The sequence below is a fragment of the Loxodonta africana genome, chromosome 21, assembly GCF_030014295.1.
Source record: "Loxodonta africana isolate mLoxAfr1 chromosome 21, mLoxAfr1.hap2, whole genome shotgun sequence".
NCBI lineage: Eukaryota > Metazoa > Chordata > Mammalia > Proboscidea > Elephantidae > Loxodonta > Loxodonta africana.
Window position 1 is genome coordinate 29,354,108 of NC_087362.1, and position 25,432 is coordinate 29,379,539.

Here is a 25,432-nt window from a genome sequence, read left to right on the forward strand (position 1 = left end):
TCCGTTGTGGGGGTGGGGGACAAACGTTTCTCTACTTTAAAAAACAAAAGAAAAAAACCTATTGCCCTCGAGCTGATTCCAAATCATAGTGACCCTATAGGACAGAAACTACCCCATAGGGTTTCCAAGGAGCGGCTGATGGATTTGAAATTGCCGACCTTTTGATTAGTAGCTGTTGTTTTTTTTTTTTTAATTGTACTTTAGATGAAGGTTTACAGAGCAAATTAGTTTTTCATTAAACCATTAATACACATACTGTTTTGTGACATTGGTTGCCAACCTCACAACATGTCAGCACTTCCCCCTCTTCTCAACCTTGGGTTCCCCATTACCAGCTTTCCCATCCCCTCCTGCCTTTTTGTCCTTGCCCCTGGGCTGGACGTTTACTCTAGTCTTGTTTTATGAGCCTGTCTAATCTTTGGCTGAAGGGTGGACATCAGAAGTGACTTCAGTACTGAGTTGAAAGGGTGTCTGAGGGCCATACTGCCGGGATTTCTCCAAGCTGCCAAGCTTTTAACCGCTGCGCTACTGGGGCTGTTAAAACTACATTATGATCCTGTTTGTGATAACTAAACTTGACATTCTCTTATCTCCACAGCATCTAATTTTGTTTTGCTTTTATTCTTATGCATTTTTCTCCATTGAAAGTGGTGATTTTTCGGAATAGCCTGACTCAGGAATATCTTACACTCAGCCCCCAGCCTTCTAGTGTGCCTGTTCTAGAGGCAGTCTCCCTTACCATATCTTTTGCATTCTTCCAGGGGTGGTCCTTACGTGACGAAGCTTATGTACATGCATAATGGTGAAGTGTACTATTTTGTACTATTACTTTTTTCACTTGATTTTGGAATTATGTATCGATACATGTGGGGCTGCTTCATGTTCTTCTATCATAATATGAATGTGCTGTAACTTGTGTCTTACTGACGGACATTTACTTGTTTCCAGTGCCTTATTGTGCAAAATGACATCCTGTGCCCAAGTGTAGAAGTATTAGCTATAGGTTACGCTTTTAGGATTGCCAGATCAGAGGTTATGGATATTTAAAAATTGTGATTTTGCCAAATTGCTTTTGACCGAGATTGTACTTGAATGATGAGTGTTTGTGATTAATTTCATTTGTTAATAAACAATTTATATTGAGGTGAAATTCATGTAACACAATTAACCATTTTTAAGCAAACAATTTAGTGGCATTTAGTACATTTCCAGTGTTGTGCAACCACCATCTCTTAAGTATTACTGAAAATAAATAGCTTAAGAAACCACTCAGTGAGAAAAAAGTTCTCCTTTGGTCTTGACACTCTATGATAAGAGAGATTTTGTTTAGTCTGATAGGATTTCTGTCTCAGAAAATATTACTGGTTCATTATGAAGTATAAAAACATTACCTGCAAAGTATTTTTTCAGATGTTTTCTACAACATTTTTCTGGTATCGAAAGGAAACTTATACTCGTTAAGCAGTCTCTTCCCCTTTCCTCCCCCCCCGCCCAGCTCCTGGCAACCACCTTTCTGTGTTTTCTGCCTATGAATTTACCTATTCTGGATATGTGATATAAATGGAATAATACAGTATGTGGTCTTTTGTGACTTGCTTTTTTCACTTAGCGTAATGTTTTCAAGGTTCATTGCTTTTTATGACTTATAATGATTCTATTGTATTGCTCTACCACATTTTGTTTACCCATTTGTCCATTGTTGGACATTTAGGCTGTTTCTACCTTTTGGATATTATGAATAGTGTGGCTGTGAACATGCATGTGTGATTTATTTTTATTTAAAAAGTTGTTGTAAAACACATACAAAATTTTCCATTTTACCCATCTTTAAGTGTACATTTCAGTAGCATTAAGTGTTTTGCAACCATCACCATTATTTCTTGTACTTTTTCATCATACCAAATAGAAACTCTGTACCCGTTAATAGAAACTCCTTATTTTCCCCTCCCCCTAGTTCCTGATAACCGTTAGTCTGCTTTCTGTCTCTGAATTTGGGTAATCTAGATATTTTATATAAGTGGATTCATACATATTTGTCCTTTTATATCCGGCTCATTTCACTTAGCATAATGTTTGCAAGGGTTGTTGCGCAAGGGTCGTTGCAGCGTGTACCAGAACCTATTCCTTTTTTTCATGGCTGAATAATATTCCATTATATGTGTTCCACAATTTGTTTATCCATTCATCTGTTCATGGACACTTGGGTTGTTTCCATCTTTTGGTTACTATGAATTAATGCTGCTATGAACTTTCATGTACAGATTTTTTTGGAACACCTATTTTCACTTCCACTTCATTTGAGTGTATACCTAGGAGTGGAATAGCTGGGTCATATGATAATTCTATTTTTAACTTTTTGAGGACCTGCCCAATTGTTTTCCACAGTGGCTCCACCATTCATTTTACATTTCTATCAGCAGTGCACATGCATGTTCCTATTTCTCTGCATTCACCTCAACACTTGTTATTGTCTATTTGATAATGGCTGGCAGTGAGTTTTTTTAGTATCTTAGTGGGTATGAAGTGGTATCTCATTGTGATTTTTGAATTGTATTTCCTTAATGACTAGTAATATTGACCAACCTTTCATGTTCTTAACGTCTTTGGAGAAATGTTTGTTCAAGTCTTTGCCCATTTTTTAATTGGGTTGTCTTTTTGTTATTGAGTTGTACAAGTTATTTATATATTCTGAATATTAAACCCTTAGCAGGTAAATGATCTGTAAAAAACTGTTCTGTAGATTGTCTCTTCACTTTCTCGGTAAAGCCCTATTATGCACACAGTTTTTAAATTTTGATGCAGTCCAGTGTATTTGTTTTTCCTTTTTTTTAAATCTGTTTTTCCTTTTGCTGCTCATGCTTTTGGTATTGTATCTAAGATTCCATTGCTGAATCCAAGGGCATGAAGATTTGCCTTTATGTTTTCTTCTAAGAGTTTTATGGTTTTAACTCCAGTATTTAGGTTGTTGATTCATTTTGAGATAGTTTTTGTATATGGCATGAGGTAGAGATCCAACTTTTACATGTGGAAATTCAGTTGTGCCCCACCATTTGTTAAGAGACTCTCTTTTCCCCATTGAATGGACTTGATTCTCTTTTTGAAAATCAGTTGGCCATGTACAGAAATAGAAAAACCAATCCTCAACTTTATATGGAATGGCAAGATGCCCCAAATAGCTAAACAGTGTTGAAAGAAAAGAACAAAGGAAGAGGACTCACAATTCCTGCTTTTAAAACATACCGTACAGCTATAGGGTCTCTATGAGTTGAAATTGACTCCATGGCAATGGGTTTGGTTTTGGTTTTTATATAGCCACAGTAATCAAAACAGCCTGATACTGTTATAACAGTAGATACATAGACCAGTGGAATAGAATTGAGACTCCAGAAATAAACCCACGAACTTATGGTCAACTGATTTTTTTGACAAGGGTGCTAAATCATTCAATACGGGAAGAGTCTTCAGTAAATGGGAATGGTAAAATTGGATTTCTACATGCAAGAAAATGAAGCAGGACCCATGCCTCACACCATACACAAAAACACATTAAAAATGGATTAAGGACCTAAATATGCAGACTAAAACCCTACAATTCTTGGAAATACAGGGGCACCCTGTCAGGCTTAGCTTTTAACAATGGATTATCTAATACAATAACAACAGCACAAACAGGGAAAGAAATAAATGGGACCTCATAAAAATTAAAAACTTTGGTTCATCAAAAGACTTTACCAAAGTGAAAAGACAAGTTACCAACTAATATCTTCGGAAACCATATATCCGATAAGAATCTAATAACCAAAATATATGTAAAACTTTGACAACTTAACAAAAAGACAGCGTAATCATAAAATGGGCAAAGGACTTGAATAGACATTTCACCAAAGAGGACATTCAAATGGACACCAAACACATGAAAAGATACTCAGCATCATTAGCCATCAGAGAGACACAAATCAAAACCACAAGGAGATACCATTTCACTCCACTAGGGTGGCTAAGTTAAAAAACAACAACAATAAAAAACCCAGAAAATAATAAATGTTGGCAAGGATGTGGGGAGATTGCTGATGGGAGTGCAAAATGGTATGGTTGTTGTGGAAAACATTGTGGAACTTCCTCGAAAAACTAAAAATAGATCTACCATAAACCCAGTGCCATCGAGTCGATTCCGACTTATAGCGACCCTATATATGACCCAGCAATTCCACTGTTAAGTATATACCCAAGACTTGAAAGCAGAGACTCAAAAAGAGACTTGTACACCAATGTCCGTTGTAGCACTATTCACCATAGCCAAAAGGTGGAAACAGTGCTAGTGCCAGTACATACATACAGTACTACTTAGCCAGTAGGAGAAATGGAGTCTTGATAAATGCTACAGTATGGATAACGCTTGAAGACATTATGCTGAGTGAAATAAGTCAATCACAAAAGAACAAATATTTTATTACCTCACTTATATAAAAAGGTAAGAAAAAGCAAATATATGGAGATCAGAGTTTATTAGTGGTTACCAGGAGTGGGAAGGAGGGGAAAAAGGAGGGTTAACAGTGATGGAAAAATCACATTGATTAAGGGTATGGTTCTACAGCCAGTTATTGTAGTTTTTGTCAATAAGTTGTACACCTGTAAAGAGTTGAATTGGCAAAAGTTGTGTAATGTATTTAAGACAATAACAACAACAAAAAAGCTGCTGAGTTGCTTACGTACAGCTAAACACCTCATGGGATTTGGTTTCTTGTTTTGGAGGTCTTAGGGTCACGGTTTCATGGGCCATCTCAGTTAACTGGCCTAATACCATGTTTAGTGCTTCTGGTCTATCTCCTACTTTGTTATGTAGTGCCTGGCACAACAATTGGTCTCTACTCGCTGGAGCAACAGAGGAAGAAGGAGAGTCAGGAATAGGAGGAGGATATGGAATGTGTGGCTAATTGCCTCCATGAACAGCTGCCTCCCTTACGTGAGACCAGCAGAACTAGATGGTGCCTGGCTACCATTACTGAACATTTTGATCAGCGAGTCCATAGAAGAATGCTGATCAAAAGAGGGAAAATGTAGAACAGAATTTCAGTTTCTCCTGGACTCTAGACTTTCTGGAGCCATGGAGGGTGGATGAACCCCTGAAACTATTGCCCTGAGATAATTTTTAAACCTTAAACCAAATATAACCCCTGTATTCTTCTTAAAACCACACAGTAGTTTAGCTTAACTATTAAAAATGTCTGCCTTGAGCATTATGCTCTTTTAAGAGCTATTTGTTGTTGTTACGTCCTTTTGAGTCAGTTCTGACTCATAGTGACGCTGTGTACAACAGAATGAAATACTGCCCCATCCTGCACCATTCTCACAATTATTATGCTTGAGCCCATTGTTGCAGCCGCTGCATCAATTCATTGCAAAGGGTTTTCCCCTTTTTTGCTGACCCTCTACTTAACAAGCATGACGTCCTTCTCCAGGGACTGTCCCTCCTGATGACATATCCAAGGTACGTGACACAAAATCTCTATATCCTTGCTTCTAAGGAGCATTCTGGCTGTACTTCTTCCAAGACAGATTTGTTCATTCTTCTGGCAGTCCATGGTATATTCAGTATTATTCACCAGCACCATAATTTAAAGGTATCAGTTCTTCTTCGATCTTGTTTATTCATTGTTCACCTTTGGCATGTACATGAGGCGATTGAAAATACCATGGATTGGGTCAGGTGCACCTTAGTCCTTAAAGTGACATCTTTGCTTTTTAACACTTTAAAGAAGACTTTTGCAGCATATTTGCCCAATGCAGTATGTTGTTAGATTTCTTGACTGCTGTTTCCATGGGCGTTAATTGTGGATCCAAGTAAAATGAAATCTTTGACAATTTCAGTATTTTCTCAGTTTATCATGATGTCACTTGTTGGTCTAATTGTGAGAGTTTTTGTTTTCTTTATGTTGAGGTGTAATCCATGCTGAAACTGTCGTTACTAAGAATGACCAGTTTCAAAATGACCTATACCAGTCCATTTCAGCTTATTAATGCCTAGGATTTTGATCTTTTTGTATTCCATTTCATTTGATGACTTCCAATTTTCCTAGATTCATACTTCGTACATCCCATGTTCTGATTATTAATGGATGTTTGCAGTTGTTTTTCACTTTGAGCTGTGCCACATCAGCAAATGAAGGTTCCGAAAGCTTTACTCCATCCATGTCATTAAGATCAACTCTACTTTGAGGAGGCAGCTCTTTAGCAGTTGTATTTTGAGTTCCTTCTGACCTGAGGGACTCAACTGGCATTGTATCAGACGATGTATCCACTGCTATTCATAAGGTTTTCACTGGCCAAGTTTTTTAGAAGTAGATGGTCAGGTTCTTCTTTCTAGTCTGTCTTAGTCTGGAAGCTCCGCTGAAACATGTCCACATTGGGTAACCCAGCTGGTGTTTGAAATACCGGTGGCAGACCTTACAGCATCACAGCAACATGGAAGCCGCCATAGTAGGACAAACTGACAGAGAAGTGGTAGAAAGAGCTATCTATATGGGATCAAAGTGACAATAGCAACTGGAAAGATTAGATAGGAACCATAGCGGGCAGTGAGTTTGTGTTATTGAGGGAGGAACAATTCAGAAAAGGAGGGTGAGAATGGTTGCACAACTCGAAGAATGTAATCCGTGTCACTAAATAGTACATGTACAAACTGTTGAATTGGTGTATGTTTTGCTGTGTACATTCTCAACAATAAAATAAATAAAATTTAGAAAAAAATCAGTTGGCCAACGATGTATGGATTGTGATTTATTTTTAAAGACTGTTTTCTGTCTATTCTGTATTCTACATGCTTTGAAGTGGCCTTGGACCAGAAGCAGTAAAATTCTGACTATTCAGCAAAGTGGCAGACTAGTCAGGGATCTGGATAGGTTGAAAGGTGTCACACTTTGGGGGATTATTGTGTGGTAGCTGTTTGCATTTTATTTTTTCCATTTGTGTCTAGAAAAGGCTGAAAAATTACTGATTGAACAACTAATGTTATGAAAATTTGTCATGAAATTAGTTTGTAATTATGCATAATAATATTTGCACATTTATTAGACTGTGAAATCCCCTTCGGGCTACAAAGAACAACATAATCATTGTGGAGTGTTGTGAGGTTAGTACTTCTCTGTTATTTTCAGTGATTTTCAATGTGGGTGTATACTTTCTATCTGTAGGTCATTTGTAGGCCTGGAGGAAGGAGGAGGCAGCTCTTGGGTGATCTTTTCTCTCAGATTAGAGGAATTTCCAGAAGCCTGAGTGGATTTGAGAAAGGAATAGAGGTCAGGCTGTCAGCTTGATCTTTTATTATCTCTAAGGTAGGGAGAGGGATGGTGGGTCTTGCAGTCATGGGTGCTGATGGTCAGCTGTAGCTCTCCTCCAGCTTGTGTGAGTACTGGTGGGTGGTCGTGGTGGCAGTGGCAGGAATGTGGTGCTAGGGCCTCTTTCTGGAAGGACTGGTCAGTGTATTACCATCAAGTGTCAAGTGTGTGATCAAGGAGAAAGTCTTTGTGGGCAGGCGGATCCCTGCTGCTTGAGGTCTCAGCATCTGTATTCTGTGTGCTTGCAGAGGGCCTAAACCCTGGTAGCATAGTGATTAAGTGCTATTGCTGCTAACTAAAAGGTCGGCAGTTCGAATCCGCCAGGCACTCCTTGGAAACTCTTAAGGGGCAGTTCTACTCTGTCCTGTAGGGTTGCTATGAGTCGGAATCAACTCGACGGCAGTGGGTTTGGTTTTTGTTTTTTTGCAGAGGGACTGTCGACAGATGTCCTGGATCACCCCGCCTGTGTTGAGTCAGGAGTATGTTGTAATATGTCCCACTTGCCTGGACTGGTCGAGGCATTGAGGGCTGAGTTGGCCTGTCCAAGTCCAGACACCTCTCCTGGTTTGGCTGGGTTTTGGTTTGTGTTTCTTCCTCATGTTGATACATAAGTAGTAATTATATCATTTGGAAGCAATTACTTTATTGTTCTAGAGAATAATATGGAATATTAATAATACGGAATAAATTCTTCCAATTAAGAGTTCTGATTCTGTCTCTTAAGGGGAGGCACAACTGTCCTGGTTATGGTAAGATCATTAAGTCTCATGACAAGTAAGAATCAGCTTTAGGGCTGTTGATGACAGTTTGAATTTGATTCCACTTTTTATTTTGAGAATAGATTGATGTACCTGAGTCGGGTTTGTAATTTGATATGTTGATGTGAGAAGGCATTGGCTAAAATCTTGTTCTAAGAATTTGCGTGTTCTCTTTCTTTTGATCATTGTTTTGCTCAGTAGTTTCTGTGTTCCTTATCTCTTCTCATGCTTCTGAGGGTATTCCTTGCCTGATGTAGATAATAGAGCAAAGAATAGAATTTTGATTTGATTTTTTCATTTATTGTTGAATTGCTCTTGTGATGTCTTTTGTCACTGTTTCCTAGTTTTAAAATGGGAGGCCCAAAGTACTTTCTTGATGGTAGTGTTTAGTAGTCATGAAATAGTTTGCAGACTTTTGGTGTGAGCAATATAAAATTGTTTTAGAATTTAAGGAAAAATTGTTATCGTTATGGATGATGAGTAAATAAATAGCATTAATATTATTGATGCCTTCTACGTAGTTCTTTATCAGAGCCCTTTTCCTGACTGCAATATTTCATTGTAACGGAGAATGATTTGCATGTGAAACTGGTTGCTTTATATTTTATTTCTGGTTGCTATAGAAACGGTCCAGTGTGGTAGTGACTGCTAATCAAGTGCTAAGTGACACCGCTTTTATAATGGAGCTCTCTGTTCCTTGAGCTGCAGCCCTTGTGACAGCGGGCCGTGAGGGTGGGGCTGGGCCGCCTGCCTGTCACATCACAGTTTGGTCACAGGGGCATCAGCATCAGGATAAGTAGAATGGTGTGATTCCTTCTCCCCCGGTGTAAGTGCTGTGGGCTTTTGTTCTCCCTTTGAGTGGTCACGGATTTTCATTCTAGGTGTGAGTTAGTCAGCCAATCCAGTGGCATCGGTGCTTGTCCTGTAAGATCATCCCCCAGAGAAAGCAGTCAGGAGGGTCTGTTGAAAATGACTGCTTGAACAACAGTTGTTAAAGTCTGTCCTGAACTGTGGCAGCCCTGTCTCCCTGCATCAGCAAGGGTAGGAAGAAGGAAGGGTGGCGCTGCAGTGCATACTGCGGAGGAACCTCCCAGCCAGCCAGAACCCACATACTTCCTTCCTGTACCATCAGCGTGCATTCATGTTTGAAGAATTCATTTAAATTAGATTTTTTTGTGAATTATACATCATTGAATTTTGGGCTATTCTTCATTGCCTTGGAAAGTTAGTTGCACGCTTTAACCTGGAAAGCAGCATTCTGCTAAATTGTAACAAAACCTGGAGTATATAGTCTGTTTGCAGGTATGTGATCAGTTATAAAGGATTTGGTCTCAGTTTGGTTGGCGTAATCTGCATTAGTAGTATGTTGTAAAGAACACTTAGCATTTAGCATTCTTCTCTTCGACCTAGCGAGTAAGGTTGTGGGTCCATTTTTGGTAGCACAGATCCTGAATCATTTGAGCATACAGAGGTAGCATGGAAGAGTGCAGTGACTTTTCTTGCCGGTGTGGCTTGTGGGTATATTAGCTGTCTATTGCTGTGTGATAAATCACCACAAAGGTAGCAGGCTAAAACAACACACATTTGTTTTGTCACAGTTTTTGTGGGTCAGGAGTCTGGGCACAGTTTAGCCAGGTCCTCTGCTCCAGGGTCTCACCTCACTGCAATTCAGGTGTCAGATGGGACTTCAGTCTTATCAGGGATGTCATTGGGTAGTGGTCCAACTCACCTTGCGGTTGTAGGATTGAAGTCCCTATTTTGCTTGCTTGCTGCCAGCTGGGAGCTGCTCTCAGCCCCTGGAGGCCCCCCACAGTTCCTTGCAACATGGCCCTCTCAAAACAGCAGTATAATTCTGCAAAGCCAGCAGTGAGACAGCCTGTTGCCCTAGTCTGCTAAGACTTGGAGTCTTTTGTAATGTGAGGTCATTATGGGAGTGGCATCCTATCACCCTTGCCATATTTTGACGGTTAGAAGCAAATCTTAGATACCACCCCCACTCAAGGGGAAGGGGCTTTTAAGTACAAGCAGTTGAGACCAGGAGGTGGGACATCACTGAGCTCCCCCTTACTGGGGGTGTATGTCAGAATGGGGCTGTGTCTTTTTAAACTAGTTTCTTGTGTTCTGATATGTGAGTCTAGGGTGGCACATCTCTTTTCTCCGTACTCTTACTACTTGGCTTGGTGGGAGGAGAGCCAAGACCAAGAGCCACAGTCTGGGTGGGTGAGCACTAGGCTGGAGTATGGTCCTGGATCAGAATGTTACACCTGTCCTGCTCCCTTTATGGGGTTGGACACGTCTTTCACTACCCTCTGCTTTCATGTTCTCAGCTTTCATATAGGGAGGAAAAATGCCTGTCCTGCGTGCCGGCCTCTGAGGGTTGTGTGAAGATCTTAGGAGATACTAGCTGTGAAAGGCAGATCTTGGCCTGAGCCGGCCGCTCAGCATCTTGGGGAGTTCCGGTCTTCTAAACTGGTGAACTCAGTCATCTCTTTCTCCTCTTTTCAGTGCATTCTTTGGGCAACGGATCAGTTCTTTTCTGGAGCAAAGTGTGGGATTGTTAGTTTGGTGTAGCCTTGTAGACTTCCTAGTCCCCTAGGCCTGAATTCTCTCAAGTACTTTGGGACCTTTGGTGGGGAGCAGTCCACGGACTCTCAGACAGCATTGGCTGTTTTCTACTTTACTTCCTAAACATTTAATCAGCCCATTTATCTCCGTCCCACTGCCACTACCTTGTGTCATGTCCTCCTTACTTTTTATTACTGCAGCAGCCCCTTCACTGGCTCCTCACACTTTCATTCAATATCTTCCAGGCCTTAAATGGTGTGCTTTTGCCCAGGGATTCCCCTTTTCCCCGCTTTTTCCCTGGCCAGTGCTTACTCTGCCAGGGAGTGCTCACTCTGCTTGAGCCTTCCCAATGCTTATTGACACTCATCCCTTGGGTTAGATCTGTTTTTGCTCGTGACTTCTGCCCCCAGTTGGTTAGATTCTCATCCTTGGTCTCACAGTACCCTCTGCTTTCCCGCTCTGGTAATGATTTATTGCTCTGTGTTACAAGGAACTGTCGTCTGTATCCTCAAGCACCAAGCATGGGGCTTGGCACACATATTGGTGCATACCTAATAAAGCTTGTCACTGTGCCAGTAAATATTTAAATGTTACACACAACATGTCCATTAAAATTGGGACTGAGAAGAATGCAGTGTGTTCTGGAACTCCAGTTACTTTGTTCTGCTTCTTCCGCTGAATCTGATCCGCCTTCCTTCTGATTTGCTTCTAGTGTCACTAACCCTACTTTCATTGCTGGGTTTATTGTGTGAATCTTAGATGGTTTCTTTCTTTTTTTTAATAAGTGTCTAGACCTTCTGAATGTTACAGCCAACTTAGACACATTGGCACTCTTTCCCCATTTACATGCAAAAACAAATAGCATAGGCAGAACCTAGATTTGGGACTTGAAAGTGCAAACTTAAGTCCTGTTTTTGCTTTCCCATCCTTCTGGTTTCCTTTTTTAGTTGTTGCTAATATATGGTGGGGGGTGTTCATGGGCAGGTTGGACTGGAGCATCTACAGCAACTTTAGTCTCAGAAAAATGTTTGCAAGCCTGGTCTTGGATTTAGAGCCCTGAAAAGCGGTGCCATTAAAAGTTTCTGTAACCAATCCCAACAGTTTCTCCCCAGCTCATTTGGAAGCAACTTGGTATACCAGTTGTCACCTCAGTCAGTATTGGGAGGGTATTGGAGCTAGAAGAGACTTTAGAAATTGTCCTCCCAGCTGCTCATTTTATAGACGAGGAGATTTGTCTATTTGCCAATATGAGTAATAATTTATATAAAAAAAAGTGGGAAACAGCACTAATTATACTATGTTTACTACTCAGGTACCATTTGACAGAGAGGGAATATAGTTTAACAAATACCTAGATGAGCGGTGAGCATTATAGTGCTTAGCATGCCTGCATTCAGGGGAGTGGCCTGCCATCAGCAGGGTTGGGAAGTAAATAACTAAAAATACATGGTTAGATAAGTGTTTCCCTTTTTCCTCTTCTTTGTGAGGCATTGCTTGTGAATTAAGGGTACTTGCCTGATTTTGATAGTAAATAGTACCTTAAACATTTCCCCAGGGACCTTAATTAGTGACCTAAAGCTTTACTCTGATAAAAAGAATCACTTCCTTTTATTACTCTGTTAGTGCCACCTGATAATGTGGTTAGTTACTGCTGCCTTGTGAAACTAAACTCATGGTTTTCCTTGAATCATCTTTCTCAGATTTGAATTCCTAAGGGGGAATGAGATCACTCCATGATGCACACTTCAGGTTAGCCATTTTTTTCTTTCACATTTCAGCTGCTCAGAGGCTGAGATATGGAAATTGTTACAATTTCCAAATAGCATCTAGTTTTGGGGTTCAATAGTGGTTTTAAATTTAGGATCTAGCATGGAGGGGGTTGGTTCCTGTGCTTTCTGGAGATTTCTTGGAAGCTAGTATTTTAGTTTTTTTTTCTCCTAAGAAACTCTGGTGGCGTGGTGGTTAAGTGCTACGGCTGCTAACTGAAGGGTCAGCAGTTCGAATCCACCAGGTGCTCCTTGGAAACTCTATGGGGTAGTTCTACTCTGTCCTGTAGGGTCGCTATGAGTCAGAATTGACTCAACGGCAATGGGTTTTTTTTTTTTTTTTAAGTCTTCCAGGTTAACCACTTTCACCTGCCTGCCTTTGGCCTGAACATAAAATGGCCCTGGCTCCCGACCCTTAGCTTACTCATGCATTTTCTTTTCATACCTGTGTATATTTGTTGTTAGCTGCACAATGGAACCCCATGCACAGTGGAATGAAACGCTTCCTGGTCCTACACCATCCTCATAATCAGCAACCTTTGTGATCCATAGGGTTTCCGTTAGCTGATTATAAGAAATAGATTGCCAGGCCTGGAAGCTCCGCTGAAACCTCTTCAACATCGTAGCCACATGCAAGCCTCCACTACAGACAGGTGGTGTCTGCTCATGAGGTGTGTTGGTTGTCGAACCCGGGTCCCCTGCATGGAAGGTGAGAATTCTTCCACTGAACCACCAGTGTTATCTTGACTTTAATAGACATGCTTTACTGTCTGCTCTTGTGTGGCTTATTTCTGATGCTAGGTTTCAGTTTTTAGGTTTCAGTGTTTATATTCTTTTTGGTCAGTTTAGTTCTTTGTCTGTAGGAGCAATTCTAGATAGGATTTGAATTTCCATTATAAGCTTTGTGACCACGCGTAAGTTACTTAATTTCTCTTTGCTTTTAGTTTTTTTTTAGGAAAATTGGACCTTCAGGACTCTTGAAATTCAGTGAGCTAATGACTATAAAGCAACTAGTAGGGTGACTGGCACCTAAGCCCTAAGTAATAGTGATTTTCTTTTTCTCTTATTTACCAAGGGTGACATTTGAAGCCAGATAGCTGCTATTTTTTGTTTTTATTTTTATAGCTGTATACAGATATAATTGGCATACAATAAACTGTGCATATTGAAGTGTACAGTTTGACAAGTTTTGACATATGTACACCACAATCAAGATAATATAACCATCCATCACTCCCCAGGATTTCCCTGGTACCCTGCATAATCCCTTGCTTTCCCTCTGTCCCCCAGTCACTAATCTGCTTTCTGTCACTCTAGAGTACTTAGCATTTTCTAGAATTTTATATAAATGGGGTCTTTTCTCCTCTGCATTGCCTTTGCGTCTTTGTTGAAAATTAGTTGTCCATGTATGGGTAGGTCTAATGCTGGACTCTCTTGTTTTATTCCATTGATCTGTTTGTCTATCCGTATGCTGACAGCACACTGTCATAATTGCTGTACTGCAGCTTTATCATAAGCCTTGAAATCAGGTAGCATTAGTTCTTTCAATTTTGTCTTTGCCAAAGTTGTTTAGGTTATTTTAGGTCCTTTACATTTCCATATAAATTTAAAATCAGTTTCTCAATTTGCACAAAAAGGCCTGCTGGGATTTTTTCATTGGGATTGCATTAAATCTGTAGATTAACTTGGATGAGAATTGGTATTTTAATAAAATGGAGTCTTCTGTCTCATGAACATGGTATCTTCCCACTTAATTATATATTCTTTAGTTTCCTTCAGCAGTGTTTTAGTTTTCACTGTACTGGTTTTGTCATATTTACCCCTAAGTATTTCATATTTTGGTACTGTTGTAAATGACGTTGCTTTTTAATTTTAGATTAAAATAGGTTAGTATAGAAATCAATTGATTTTTATATATTGATCTTGTGTTCTACAGCCATACTAAAATAAACCCACTTATTTCTAGTATCTTTTTCTTTTATAGTTTTATTGTGGTAAAATATGTATAACAAAAAATTGTCCTTTTAACCATTTATAAGTGTACAGTTCAGTGACATTAATTACATATTGTACAGGCATCTCTCCACCCATTATCTCCAAGTTTTTCATCACCCGAAACAGAAATTAAAAAAAAAAAAAACCCAGTAGCTTTTTTTTTTGATTGATTCCATTGGATTTTCTATATAGATGGTCATATTGTTCACAGATACCGTCAGTTTTATGCCTTCCTTTCCAGCCTGGATATCTTTTATTTCTTTTCTTTTGGTCTGATTGCACTGGCTAGTACCTCTAGTACAGTGTTGAAAAGAAGTGGGAAGAGTAGACACTGTGGCCTTTCTGACTCTAAAGGGAAAGCATTCACTTTTTTTCACCATTAAGTATGATGTTAACTGTAGGGTTTTCATACCTGTATTTTATCAGACTGAGGAAGTTCCCTTCTATTCCACGTTTGCTGAGTTTCTATTAGGAATGGCTGTTTGATTTTATAAAATGCTTTTTTGCATGTATTGCATTGATCATACAGGATTTTTTTTTTTTTTTTAAGTTTGTTAATAATGGTGAATTACATTGATTGCTTTTCAAATGTTAAGCCAACCTTGTATTCTGGGGTTAAGTCACACTTGATAATGATGTGTCACCCCTTCTGTATGTTGCTTGGCTGTCTTGACTATTGATTGGGTGCCATGGTGACTGGGCCATGTGGCTTATCATCCAGCAGGCTCGCCAGGCTTCTCCACAGTGTGGCTGAGGGGTTCTCCAGAACAGTGGGAAAGCATGAGTGGGAGCCACACGACCTCTGTAAGTGCAGACTTGGAGCTCCATGGCTTTACTTCTGCCACATTCTGGTCAAACCAAGACACAAGGCCAGCCTGGAATCAAGGGGTGTAAAATAGGCACAAACACTTCACCTTTTAATAGGGGGAGCTTCAGAGTCACATTGTAAGGGTAGATAAGAGAGGGAAAAACTGTGGCTGTGTTTATGGTCTGCCATGGGGTGATAGGCCAAGGGATAGCCACCTAAATAGCTCAAACCCACATCCTCTCATTTTTTGCTCTAATAATTCATATAATTGTTTAGTTCTCTTCTTTCGTTTTCCTTTTGAAATCAGCACTAAGTCTAGGAGCTCCTTCTGTATTCAATCTGCCTAGTCTCCTGATTATAATGTTAAAGAACATAGGTAGCAAATATCTCAGTTATCTTAGCTGATTTTTATAAACGTATTCAGTGTAATCGTATCATATGTTGATTGAATATTTATGTTTGGATGTGTATCACAACAATATTTGAAATGAAAGCACTGACAGCCTGCCTTAGGAAATTGGGTGCATCTCACTTGTTGAATACTGCTGCAGGGGCTGTGAAAGGTAATAATCGGTGGCACGGCATCAAATGGGAACAATTATTCAGCAGTGTCTCGTGGCACGGCATCAATTGGGAACAATTATTCAGCAGTGTCTCAATATTAGATGTCAACTCATCTTTTCTATTTTAAACTATTCAAGGTGGGAAATCTATTGAGTCAATATGGAGCTAATAAAATAAGCAGAATTGTTAAACTGTATCTTTTTATTTGAAGTAAACTAGATGTTGTAAGTACTTATTTGATTTCAGGGTTTTGGCTTAAACAACCAAAAACCAAACCTGTTGCCGCTGAGTTGATTCCAACTTATAACAACTCTACAGGATAGAGAAGAACTGCCCCATAGGGTTTCTGAGGTTGTAACCTTTAAGGAAGCAGACTGCTATATATTTTTCTCATGCAGTGGCTGGTGGCTTTGAACCATTCTACCTTTTTGTACCAGCTGAGTGCTTAACCACTATGCCATCCCCCTGTGGCTCGTTTTTTGGCTTAATAGACTTTATTTAAATGCAGGTATGTTCTTTGAATTGATAAAAGTATTGAATCAGTAAACTTACTACTTTGAAACATCTTCTTGGGGCTTTCTCGTTTTCTGTATTGGTTACTGAAAAATTTAGATACTGTTTCTCACATGTTTGAAGGAATTTTAGATACCTGGGCGCTGGCGATTTTGTTTCATTTTCTGCTTCTCATCCCAACAACCCCAGAAGGTGTTTGGCACATGGTAGGTAATCAGCCATGTTTGTCCAATGGACGGATCAATAGATGAATGAATGAAATCCTGGTAACTCTAAAAATGGTGGTCCTTGCTGAGGTGGTGTAGCACATTGTTCTTGGGAAGATCTTGACGTAGCCACAACCTTGTCATTAGGCGTGTGGCCTTAGGGACACCTCAGTTTCCTTGACTCAGCCTGATTGTCCATCTGTCCAGAATCAGGATCAAGCTGCAGCCCTGATGGCCAGCTGTAATAATGCAGCTTTGGCTCTTGGCCATGGGAGAGTTGTTCAGAGCTTGGACAAGGCAACAACCTTTGTTCAGGATTGTTCGAAGACTGTTCTGGCATATTGTCTGATGTCCTGAAAGTCCTCACTGCTTGGAAAGAAAATGGAGGAATGTCGCAGAGCATTCACGACACCCTAGCCCTACAGAGCTTCTCTGCTTGGCTGAACATGCCATGCACCACACCGATGGTCTTTCCAAGCAGTGCATACCTTGCATCTGTTAGGAGATTGCCCAAGAAGGCGCTGTGAAGCGTGTCACATGAGGTCCCCTGCCTTAGTCATCTAGTGCTGTTATATAACAGAAATACCACAAGTGGATGGCTTTAACAAAGAGAAGTTTATTTCCTCACAATAAAGTAGGCCCAAAGTCCAAATTCAGGGTGTCAGCTCCAGGGGAAGGCTTTCTCTCTCTGTTGGCCTTCTCATCAATGTTTCCTGGCCTAGGAGCTTCTTTGCGCAGGGACCCGGGGTACAAAGGACACGCTGTGCTCTTGGCACTGCTTTCTTGGTGGCATGAGGTTCCGGTTCTCTGCTTGCTTCCCCTTCCTTTTATATCTTGTAAGATAAAAGGTGGCGTAGGCCACACCCCAGGGAAACTCCCTTTACATTGGATCAGGGATTTGTCCTGGGAAGGGTGTTACAATCCCACCCTAATCCTCTCTAATATAAAATTACAATCACAAAATGGAGGACAGCCACACATGGCCTAACCAAATTAATACATACATTTTTGGGGGGACATAATTGAATCCATGACATCCCCCGATGAGGCACAGAGAGGCCCTGACCCTGCCTGATCCCTAATGTACCAGAAAAGCTGTGTTTCTCCCTGGACAATGGCTGTATCTTCTTTTAGGGGACTCTGAGTTTTTGCCTGGCAGTAAAACTTCCCTTTCTGCCTTGGCAGCCAGGAGGTTTTCAGGGCTTGGAACCCAGTTCATTCAGGTTCAAGCCCCTGCTGGGAGTATGGATTTCTAACAAGTTTCCAGGCGATGCTAATGCTGCTGGTTAGGGACCAATTTTGAGATCCACCAGTAGAGCAGCGGCACAGTGGTTAAGAGCCCAGCTGCTAACCCAAAGGTCAGCAGTCGGAATTCACCAGCTGCTCCTTGGAAACCCTACTGGGCAGTTTTACTCTGTCCTGTGGGGTCACTATGAGTCGGAATTGACTTGACGGCAATGGGTTAGTAGAGCAGTGATTCTCAAAATTTATTATACATAGGAGTCACCTGGGGATCTTATTAAAATCATGAACATTCTGATTCAGTATATCTGGGGTAGAAAAGCAAATTCTTAGCAAGGTTTCTAACCAGAACAAACCAATTTGAAGCCCTGGAAGTTTAATGTTAAGTGCAGGGTCTAGACGTGGGCAAATCCTGCCGTCTTATTCCTCAAGTCCTGAGATTCATAGGTAGTCTGCCCCCCCCCCCCCCTTCAGAGTCTTTGGTGTTTGTGATGATATGTCTAGGGTTTTTTACTTGTAAGAGGGAGGCTTTGGGAGGTAGGGGGCCACTCCATCTGGATGCATTTAAGATTTTTTTTTTGATCACTAGTTTTGAGTGATTTGATTATGTTGTGTCCTGGTGTAATTTTCTTCACATGTTTGTTTTTGTGCTTGGGATTCATTGAGCTTCTTGGACCTGTAGATTTATAATTTTCATTAAATCTGGAAAATTTATACCATTAGTTATTTTTTCTGTCCTCCTAACCACTGTTACTCCTGTTACATGTTTTTAGACCTCTTGAAGTTGTCCCACAGCTCACCGATGCTGTGTGTTTTTTAAATTTATTTTCTGTGTATCATTTTGGGTAGTTCCTATTGTTATGTTCATTAGTCTAATCTGCCAAGTAATCTTATCCAGAGTATTTTTTATCTCACACTTTGTAGCTGTCATTTCTAAAAGTTTACTTTGTCTTTTTCGTATCTTGCATGTCTTTAAACATATTTAATACAGTTACAATAACTTTAAATGTTTTGTTGATTTTAACATCTGTGTCAGTTCTTATTGGGTGTTTGATTTTTTTCTCCTCATAATGGGTTGTATTTTTCTGCTTCTTTGCATGTTTAGTAATTTTTGATTGGATGCCAGGCATTGTGAGTTTTACCTTGTTGGGTGATTGGTATTTTTTTTGTTGTGCTGTAAGTGAAGGTTTAAAAGAACAGATTAGTTTCTCATTCAAAAATTTATACACAGATTGTTTTGTGACATTGGTTGCAATCCCAGCAGTGTGGCAGCACTCTCTTTCTACCCCATTTCCATTCGTCCTATGTTCTTGTCCCGTCTTGCCTTCGCTTTTGGGGGAGGTGTTGCTATTTGGTCTCATTTACTTGACCGATCTAAGAAGCATGTGCCTCACATGTGTTATTTTATAGGCCTGTCTAATCTTTGGCTGAAAGGTGAACTTCGAAAGTGGCTTCAGTTCTGAGTTAGAAGGATCTTAGGGCCATAGTCTTGGGGGTTCCTCCAGTCTCTGTCAGACCAGTAAGTCAGGTCTTTTTTGTGAATTTGAGTTTTGTTCTACATTTTTCTCCTGTTCTGTCTGGGTCCTTATATTATGATCCCTCTCAGCCTTCAGTGGTGGTAGCTGGGCACATGTTGTTCTTCTGGGCTCAGGCTGGTGGAGGCTGTGGATCATGTGGTCCATTAGTCCTTTGGACTAATGTTTTCCTCGTGTCTTTGATTTTCTTTGTTCTCCTTTGCTCTGGAAGAGTGGGGACCAATAGATGTATTTTAGATGGCCGCTTCCAAGCTTTCTAGACCCCAGATGCTACAGGGTGATGGACATTTTTATATTCTCATAAATATTCTTGTTCTTTGTTTTGGGATGCAGTTGAAGCTACTTGGAAACAGTTTTGTTCTTTCAGATTTGTTAGGTGGGGTCGGAGCAATGCTCAGTCTAGGGCCAGTTATTGTTTACTACTAGGACAAGACCCTAATATGTATTCTACCCAATGCCCTGTGAATCAGTGAGGTTTTCCAGTCTAACTGGTGGGAACAGGCACTATTCGTGGCCCTCTATGAGTATGGTGCACTGTTCCCTCTTACCTGGTAACTGCTTTATGATGATGATTTTATTGGTATCAGAATGTTAATTGAGGGACTCAGTCTGGCTCTCCCAAGCTTAATGAGGAGTTGTACTTATGAATGAACTTTGAAAAATGGCATACCTTCCTTTGTTAGTTATTGTTTTTAACCTGGGTAATGGTCTCACTTTGTCTCACTTATGTTGGGAATGTTATCAGTAAGGACCAATTCTGGAGAAGGACATTGTGCTTGGTAAAGTAGAAGGTCAGCAAAAAAGAGGAAGACCCTCAACGAGATGGATTGACATAGTGACCCAAGTAATGGGCACAAACATAGCAACAATTGTGAGGATGGTGCAGGACCGGGCAGTGTTTTTTTCTGTTGGGGGTTGGTATGAGTTGGAGCTGACACCATGGCACCTAACAACAACAATGGCTGGATCTTCCAGTTTTACTTATCTTTTTCTTTTTTTCCTTTTCATTTCCTTTTATAGTATAGTTTTTAACCCAAGGGATAACCTGTCCCATTTTTACAAACTTTTTTTTTTTTTTTTTTGGCTTTGATGTCAGTGTGCCTTTCTTCCAATATTAGTTTTTTAGCCAGACACCATTAAAGCACTCTACATCCCACTAATGATCCTGTATGGTGGGCAATATTACTATTTCTGTTTTACTGATGAGCAAACAGAGGTTTGTTGTTGTTGTTAGGTGCCATGGAGTTGGTTCTGACTCATGATGACCCTGTGTACAACAGAACAAAGCAGTGCCCGGTACTGTGCCATCCTCACAATCGTTGCCGTGTTTTAGCCCATTGTTGGACCCACTGTGTCAGTATATCTTGTTGAGGGTCTTCCTTCTGCATGATGTCCTTCTCCAGGGACTGGTCCTTCTGATAACATATTCAAAGTACATGACAAAATCTCTCCATCCTTGCTTCTAAGCATTCTGGCTGTATTTCTTCTAAGACAGATTTGTTCGTTCTTCTGGCAGTCCAGGGTATATTCAGTATTCTTCCCCAACACCATAATTCAAAGGCATCAATTCTTCAGTCTTTTTTATTCATTGTCTAGCTTTTACATGCATATGAGGCGATTGAAAATTGGATTTTCAGTTGAGTCAGGCATACCTTAGTCCTCAAAGTGACATCTTTGCTTTTTAACACTGGAAAAAGGTCTCTTGCGCATATTTCCCCAATACATTGTTTTATTCTTGACTGTTTTTTCTGTGTGTTGATTGTGGGTCCAAGTAAAATGAAATCCTTCACAACTTCAGTCTTCTCTCTGTTTATCATTGTTACGGATTGAATTATGTCCCTCAAAAATGCGGCTAGTCCATGATTCCCAGTATTGTGTGATTGTCCACCATTTTGTCACCTTATATGATTTTCCTGTGTGTTGTAAATTCTACCTCTATGATGTTAATGAGGTAGGATTATTGACAGTTATGTTAATAAGGCAGAACTCAATCTACAAGATTAGGTTGTGTCTTACGTCAATCTTTTTTGAGATATAAAAAGAGATGTGAGCAGAGAGACATGGGGACCTCATACCATCAAGAAAGCAGCACTGGGAGCAAGTGTCCTTTGGACCAGGTGTTCCTGTGCAGAGAAGCTCCTAGACCAAGGGAAGATTGATGACAAGGACCTTCCTCTAGAGCTGACAGAGGAAGCCTTCCCCGGGAGCTGGCGCCCTGAATTTGGACTTCTAGTATACTAGACTGTGAGAGAATAAACTTGTTTGTTAAAGCCATCCGTTTATGGTATTTCTATTATAGCAGCACTAGGCAAATAAGATAATCATGATGTTGCTTATTTGTCCAGTGGTGATGATTTTTGTTTTCCTTACGTTGAGGCGTAACCCATACTGAAGGCTATAGTCATTGATCTTCATCACCAAGTGCTTCAAGTCCTTTTCACTTTCAGCAAGCAAGGTTGTGTCTTCTGCATATCGCAGATTGTTAATGAATCTTCTTCCAATCCCGATCCTGTGTTCTTCATATATCCAGCTTCTCAGATTATTTGCTCAGCATACAGATTAAATAAGTATGGTGAAAGGATAAAACCTTGACGCACACCTTTCCGGATTTTAAACCTTGTTTTGTTAGAGGGACTGCCCCTTAGTCTATGTACAGGTTTCTCATGAGCACAATGAAATGTTCTGAAATTCCCTTTCTTTGCATTGTTATCCATAATTTGTTATGATCCATATAGTGGAATGCCTTTGCATAGTCAGGTAAACATCTTTCTGGTATTCTCTATTTTAAGCCAAGATCCATCTGACATCAGCAGTGATATCCCTCATTCCCTGTCCTCTTCTGAATCCAGCTTGAATTTCTGGCAGTACCCCGTTGGTGTACTGCTGCAACCATTCTTGAATGATCTTCCGCAAAATTTTACTTGCGTGTGATATTAATGGTATTGTCCGGTAATATCTGCCATTCTGTTGGATCACTTTTCTTTGGAATGGGCAGAAATACGGATCTCTTCCACTTGCTTGGCCAGGTAGCTGTCTTCCAAATTTCTTGGCATAGAGGAGTGAGTGCTTCCAGCTTTGCATTTGTTTTATTGAAACTTCTCAATTGGTATTTCATCAATTCCTGGAGCCTTGTTTTTCGTCAGTATCTTCAGCACAGCTTGGACTTTTTCCTTCAGTACCATTGGTTCTTGATCATATGCTTCCTCCTGAAATGGTTGAGCATTGGTCAGTGTTTGATACAGTGACTCTGTATATTCGTGTCATCTTCTTTTGATGCTTCCTGCGTCACTTAATATCATGCCCATAGAATTCTTCAGTATTGCAGCTTGAGTCTTGAATTTTTTCTTCAGTTCTTTCAGCTCAAGAAATACCGAGCGCGTTCTTCACTTTTGGTTTTCTAACTCCAGATCTTTGCATGTCATTATAATACTTTGTCTTCTGAAACTTCCCTTTGAAATCTTACATTCATCTCTTTTATGTCATCATATCTGTCATTTGCGTTAGCTACTGTAAATTCAAGATAAGTTTCAGAGTGTTCTGATATCCATTTTGGTATTTTCTTTCTTTCCTGTCTTTTTAATGACCTTTTGCTTTCTTCATGTGTGATGTCCTTGGCTTCATTTCACAACTCATCTAGTCATCAGTCATAAATGTTCAGTGCTTTAAATCTGCTTTTGAGATAGTCTCTAAATTCAGGTGGGATATATTCTGTCATATTTTGGCTCTCGTGGACTTGTTTTAATTTTCTTCAGCTTCACCTTGAACTTGCATATGAGCAACTGATGGTCTGTTCCACAGTTGGCCTGTGGCCTTGTTCTGACTGAGGTTTAGAGAGGTTAAAAAGTAAGATCTTGGTTTAACTAAGTAAGAGAATCATTTCCCCTTGAAAGAATAGAACTGTCAGCAAAACTGGGCTAGTTTCAGAAAGAAACATATAAAGAGTTTTTCATACACCAGCATGGTGTAACTGGCCCACAGCTAGTAGAGCAGGTTTTGCTAACATCTTTTTCTAAGCGTGTGTTGAGTTTATCCCGATAAAAACCTCTGTCTCCTGACCCCTGTGTGATGAACATGCTGAAATTTTAAAAATGTGATTGGTGGCTGTGGAACCTAGTAGAGTCTCCCTTCTGTAGATGTGACGTATTGTCCTTTTTAGGAAAAAATCGCCAGAGGGCTCTAAGGGGTAAAGAAGAATCATATGCTAGCAGAATCCTCAGCAGAGAGATTTTTCCTTTGTCTCATGGTGAAATATCAGAGGAGGTAACATGTTCTTCAGAGAAGGGTGGAATGAAACTCTGGATGTTCGGTAAAGTGAGGCACACACAGTCACATTTGTACTTGTGTGTTCCTGTTCCTTTTCTGCCATTCAAACTCTAGAGCAGCTTCACTCAGCTCTCCAATCATTCATCCACCTGCTGGAACAGCTATTTTTCTATGACCTGTGGTGTGTAGGTGGGAAGTATAGCTGAGCAGAGTCTAAAATATTTACTGTCTTGCTCTTTAAAGTTTGCTGACCCCTTTTCTGTGTCATATGGCACTTGGTATTGAGATGAGAGAAGTCTGATGCAATCTGATTCATGATCCTTTATAGGCAAGTTTTTAGGATTTTATGGGACTTTTTGGGTTTTCTGGCTATCTGTGTAGTCTGAAATTTCTTCACTGTTAGGTTTGGATCTTGACTTTTTCATATTGCTTAAGTATTTGGTAGCCCTTTTAATATGATGACTTATCTGTTTTTATTTATCTCTCAGAAATTATCTGTAAAGGACCAAACTTAATGCTGTAGGGTTGATTCCGACTCATAGTGACCCTATAGGACAGAATAGGACTGTCCCCATAGAGTTTCCACGGAGTGGCTGGTGGTTGGAACTGCCAAGTGCTTGGTAACCACTCCACTGTGCCACCAGGGCTCCTGTAAAGGACCAGATAATAAATATTTTAGACTTTGTGGGCCACACGTTCTCTGTTGCAACTACTCAACTCTGCCGTTGTAGCATGAAAGTAACCGTAGATGAGATGTAAACAAATGAATCTGGCTGCTTACCAATGAAACATGGATACATATGGACATTTTAACTTGAATTTCATATGATTATCATGCATCACAAAATATTATTCTTTCCCTTCCCCTGCCAATCATATAAAAAGGTAAAACCATTCTTATGTTGTGGGCTGCGCAAAACGGGACAGATTTGGCCTGTGGGCCCCCGTTTGCCTACCCCTTTCGTATTAGATAAAAATTGGAACTGCTTGAATCCATTGGCGTTTGTTCTTTTTTTAATCTCTGCAGCAATGCCAACTTTGTATCTTCTATATAATTTGGTCTGTGGTTTTTTTCTAGACTTAATTATTTGTCAGTCTGATCTCATTTACTTTCTGGTGTTTAGGCCTTTAGTTGTTGTCAGTTATTGGCATATCATCTTCTTTTTGAACACTGTTTTGGATTATTTTTTTCAAAATATTACTTGAAGAAATTTTAGGTGAAAGGGATAGGTTCCATTGTGATATAATAGTATTAATTTTTTCTAAACAGAATTTCTGTCAGAGCAGGAAGCATTTTCACCATAGGTGTTTTGACCTGTACAGAAGAAATTTGTTTTTTCCTTAAGTAGAAAGCTGTTGGGAGCATTAATGACAATTCTTTTGCCTGTTTGATAGATTAAGAAATTGATTTTGAATTAAATGTGAACTAAACACTGAAATAAAGGGTTTATGTGATTGGGCAGTGCTAATGAGTTTACTTGTCACAAATGGAAGTATACCAATAATTAAAAATCGGCTAAGTCGTGGCTTTTGCAGCATATGCAGTGTAGTGTAGTACCTCAGAAATGGGTTCAAGAGGAGGAGGATGATGGTTTAGTCTTAGAGATTTTCTAAGAGCTGAGTTGGTAGTTAATAGGGCTTACATAAGAACCTTAGTTTTTAAACCTTGATATTTTAATGGAAAGGCAACAGTAATTAATGTTAGAGGAGGTGTGTCTCCTTTTACTTAGATTAGGAGAAAAAGTTTGGAGAATGAGATGGTAAAGTTAACAATTCTTTGAATTTTTACCCTTTTTCTAGTAAAACTGCATTAAAACTAGGTTATTGGCCATTTGACTTTAAAGGCGGCAGTAAGTAGCCCATTTCAGGAATCCCACTTGGTT

The 25,432-nt window shown here is 39.9% G+C and overlaps 1 protein-coding gene across 17 annotated transcripts in view; it reads left to right on the forward strand.

Moving 5' to 3' along the window:
- The window catches only part of ANKRD11 (ankyrin repeat domain containing 11), a 281,034-nt gene that overhangs the window by 17,047 nt on the left and 238,555 nt on the right, over positions 1 to 25,432 (forward strand). For 9 of the 17 annotated variants that reach the window (XM_064273640.1, XM_064273639.1, XM_064273641.1 and 6 more), the window contains exon 1: positions 1 to 13,132. This exon is cut by the window's left edge and continues 16,175 nt beyond it. The exons of 7 other annotated variants lie outside the window; for them this stretch is intronic. The gene's annotated coding sequence lies outside the window, so the exon portion shown is untranslated. The remainder of the gene's footprint in view (positions 13,133 to 25,432) is intronic. One more of the 17 variants, XM_064273633.1, reaches the window with a different exon arrangement.